The 4,589-nt window shown below is 38.8% G+C and overlaps 1 protein-coding gene and 1 pseudogene across 1 annotated transcript in view; one reads left to right on the top strand and one right to left on the bottom strand.

The window, feature by feature from the left end:
* Window positions 1-4,589, top strand: part of Commd10 (COMM domain containing 10) — a 204,353-nt gene that overhangs the window by 93,237 nt on the left and 106,527 nt on the right. The window lies entirely within an intron of this gene.
* On the bottom strand, window positions 891-2,823 carry LOC105743414 (annotated as a pseudogene).

Consider the following 4,589-nt stretch of genomic DNA (forward strand, 5'->3'; position numbering starts at 1 on the left):
TCTGTTTAGGAAAAAGTCTGTGGAGCAAAGGCTGGGAAGATTTTGATTTGCTGAAAAGTTCCCTGTTTATAAGTGGTAGAGGTGGGATTAAGACCCAAGTAATGGAATACCTATCAAATTTTCTATTACACCTATTTTTACTTTTCTGAGAGCGTGGAATCCTAGCCACTAGACCACCAGGGAAGTTATATTTTTACTTTTCTGAGAAACATGTTTCATGTATCGAAATGTGCTTAAGTTACTGTTTTTTTTTTTATTTTTTATTTTTTAATTTTGGTGGTACCAGGGATCGAACTCAGGACCTTGTGCTTGCCAGGCAAGCACTTACTCCACTGAGCTATCTCCCTCCTAAGTTACTGTTTTTGTTGCTGTTGGTTTTTAGTACCTAGGGTTCTCCCATCAAGCCCATTTTTTAAAATTAATTTTGTGAATGTCTCCTGACGCCATTACATTCCCCTGGCTGAATTTGAATTTGCAGTCTTCCTGCCTCACCATTCCATCTTGTGAACCACTGCTGCCATACACCACCAAACCTGGCTTAATTATTGCTTTAGAGCTTATATTTATTTGCATGTTTTCTCCGTCCCCTTCTTTTCTATATCTTCTTTAATAATTTTCCTTGTAAATCTAGTTCCTGGTAGTTCTAATTATTATTATTATTTTTTATGGTGCCAATTTAAATTTTTTATTGAGGACATTGCATTTTCACTTAAAGTACAGTGCTTAAAGTGCAATGCTGTTTCCCTGTGCATATGTTCTATTAGTCAAGTATCGAGAATGCCCAGTACTTTACTATAACAGGTCAACTTTAATAACTGCCACAGAATTTGCTACAAATTTAGGTCCTTCAATTTTATTGGTTGTGGAAGAATGCTATATTTAAGGTTTGTTTAATCAGTCTCTTCAATGGTGGGCCCCAAGGAAGCACCACCAGAGAGAGGAGCTTCTCCACTAGGGAAGCCCCAGGCATCCCTCCAGGCATGCCACCTGCACTCTGGGACAGCTTGGTGATGATGGGATTGCAGACTTTCTCGAGCTCTTTCTGCTGATATTCAATTTCTTTCTCTGCAGTCTGATTCTTATCTAGCCAGTTGATGATTTCATTACACTTGTCAAGAATCTTCTGTTTATCTCCATCATTAATCGTGCCTTGAAGCTTCTCATCTTCAACAGTAGCTTCCATATTAGAAGCGTAGGATGCCAGTGAGTTCTTGAAGGACACTTTGTCCCTTTGCTTCTCATCTTCAGTTTTGTACTTCTCTGCTTCCTGGACCATCTGCTCTATGTCCTCCTTGCTCAAACGGCCCTTATTGTTAGTAATGCTAATCTTGTTCTCTTTTCCTGTACTTTTATTGACTGCGAAACATTGAAGATGCAGTTGGCATCAATATCAAAAGTTACTTCAATCTGAGGAACACTACAGGGTACAGGAGGTATGTCTGTGAGTTCAGACTTGTCAAGCAGGTTGTTATCCTTGGTCATGGGTTACTCACCTTTGTATACCTGAATGAGCATGCCAGACTGGTTGTCTGAGTAGGTAGTGAAGGTCTGGGTCTGCTTGGTAGAAATGGTGGTATTGTGCTTGGTGAGGACTGTCATGACACCACCAGCAGTTTCAATACCAAGAGAAAGAGGTGTGACATCCAACAGTAGCAAATCTTGGACATTTTCAGACTTGTCTCCAGATAAAATGGCTGCCTGAACAGCTGCACCATAAGCAACAGCCTCATCAGGATTGATACACTTTTTCGATTCTTTTCCATTGAAGAAGTCTTGCAGAAGCTTCTGGATCTTGGGGATATGGGTAGAACCACCCACCAGGACAGTCATGGATCTGAGACTTGTCCAGTTTAGCATCTCGAAGAGCCTTCTCCACAGGGTCCAGAGTGCCACGGAACAGGTCAGCATTCAGCTCTTCAAATTGAGCACAAGTAATGGAGATGTAGGAGTCAATTCCTTCAAAGAGGTAATCAATCTCAATACCGGCCCGGGTGCTGGAAGAGAGGGTTCTTTTAGCTCGCTTACATGCAGTATGAAGATGAAGGACAGCTCTTTCATTCTCACTGTACTTCTTGTGCTTGCTCTTGGATTCAGCAATGAAATGATTGACCATACAGTTGTCAAAATCTTCTCCATGTAAGTGGGTGTCTCCAGCTGTAGATTTCACCTCAAAGATTCCATCTTCAATAGTGAGGATTGACACATCAAAAATGCCACCTCCTAAGTAAAAAAATCAGCACATTTCTTTCAGCTCCAACCTTTTTGTCTAAGTCATAAGCAATAGCAGCAGCAGTTGGTTCATTGATAATTCTAAGTACGTTAAGGCCAGCAATAGTTCCAGCATCTTTGGTTGCCTGATGCTGAGAGTCATTAAAGTAAGCTGGCACAGTGACTACAACATTGATAACAGTTTTCCCTACATAAGCCTCTGCTATCTCCTTCATCTTTGTCAGCACCATACAAGATGCCTACTCTAGATAGAAGCTCTTTGTCTCTCCTTTATCTTCTACTTGAACCTTTGGCCTGCCTGTATCATTCACCAACATGAAGGGTCAGTGCTTCATTTCAGACTGGACCACAGCATCATCAAATCTACATCCAGTCAGACACTTAGCATCAAAAATTGTGTTGGTGGGGTTCATCGCCACTTGATTTTTTGCAGCATCTCCAATCAATCTTTCGGTGTCAGTGAAAGTTACATAGCTTGGAGTGGTTTGATTTCCCTGATCATTGGCAAGTATTTCCACTTTTCTGTGCTGGAAGACACCCACACAGGAGTAGGTGGTGCCAAGATCAGTACCAACTACAGGTCCCTTCGACATGGTTGCTTGCATATAGGCCTGGCTGTGCTAGCAAAGACAACACACAAGAAATACCTCAGCTACTGGCACATTCATTGAGACCTATTATTATTTTTTTGTGTATTTAGTACAGGGTCTACAGGATCTCACTACACAGATCAGACATATAGTGATCCTCCTGTTTTCAGCCTCCCAAGTGTTGGAAGTTCCAATTATTTATAGGAATATCTGCAGTTTTTGCAGAAAAAGAAATATCTAATAGCACACACACACACACACGTGTGTGTGTGTGTGTGTGTGTGTGTGTGTGTGTGTGTAGGTAGGTAGGTAGGTAGGTAGAAGAGGACCTGGAGAACAAATCTGTATTCCTTATATTCATTTGAGTGCATGAAATAAGAATTCAGCACAATGATTAAGTTGCAAAATTCAGCATCATTCTGCTCTATTTTAATGTTAATATTTGTTCTTATAATGGATGTCCTCATGTACACTTTTCATTTATTGTGGAGGTTATGGTATAGTATATTTTAAAAAAAGACATTCAACTAGAACTCATTTTTCTGATGAGCTCCCAGGTTCCCATAGCAATTTTAGACAACACATGCTGTTTTACTGGAAGAGTAACTACAGGATATAGTCTGATCATTCTTTACCTCCCATGGTAAACCTTCTGTTTGTGTTGTGAATTTGGTAGTTAAAGGTGCATGATAAAACTTGCCATCTCCATTCGATGTTGCTAAATCAGGCAGTAGTAAAATAGTTGCCAAGCTCTAGGAGCTCTTCTTTTTATTCCATTAAACATAGATTTCCTGGATGGTCATGACGTCTGGTTTGTCCAAAACCTTCTTATATAAAGCACTAAAATCTAAACATAAAATTTAAGTTCCAGATGAAAGGCAGGAAGGGGCCTCCTCAAAAGTGAAAGTGTTCCTCAAACAAATCAAAATAAGTGGAATTTTTCATAAATACTAATTTTTACTTTTCTGACCATCATATAGATTTTTGGCAATACAAACTAATTCCCTCTAGTCCCTCCCTATTTCATTGTTGAAGCAGAAAAGTATATTAAATCTTAATTAGCTCTACATGTCTAGAGTAGCACCTGGTGTTACTGAATTTTTGCCTGTGCAGTGCAGTAATTTTTCTTTACCTAGAAGACTGTATTGCAGCCTTTTGTTCCATTAGAGAACTTTACTAATCTTTCATTATAGGATTTGTTGAAAAATATTACTACCTATACATACATATATAGCCATTAATATATATAGTTGTGCACATGTGTTTGTGTATCTGGGTATTGCTTTCTGATTTTCTTTTGCACACTTTGGAAAAACACAAAATAACAAAAAAGAGGTTAAGATGTTTTCTTTTAAAGAAACTACTCTGAAATGCAATGAAGATGGTAATCTGTAATAGTAGTTTCATGCTTGGAGTGCCAGTCATTCAGGTCTTCTGAATATGGGCTGCTTGTCATGACATGCCAGTTGCTGCTGTGCTGTCTCTCGGGTAGATGATTGTTCAAAAAGAAGGGGGTGGTGAATGAAGGCAAGAGACAGGAAAAGGAATATTGTGGGACTGTCCTGCTTCAAGGTTATATGTGGTTAGATTTTTGGACTTATGTGTAAACATAAGAATTATATAATTTGTTATGCCTATTTTTAAAATATATTCTAATTTTAAAATTTTTTTCATCATATTCTATAGGGACTTAAAGTTCAACATATCAATACTTGATGAAAAATATCTGTTCCATGTCATGCCTAAGATGTTTGATATTCAGACAGATAG

This window comes from Octodon degus, unplaced genomic scaffold (assembly GCF_000260255.1).
Source record: "Octodon degus isolate 3935 unplaced genomic scaffold, OctDeg1.0 scaffold00124, whole genome shotgun sequence".
Classification (NCBI taxonomy): Eukaryota; Metazoa; Chordata; class Mammalia; order Rodentia; family Octodontidae; genus Octodon; species Octodon degus.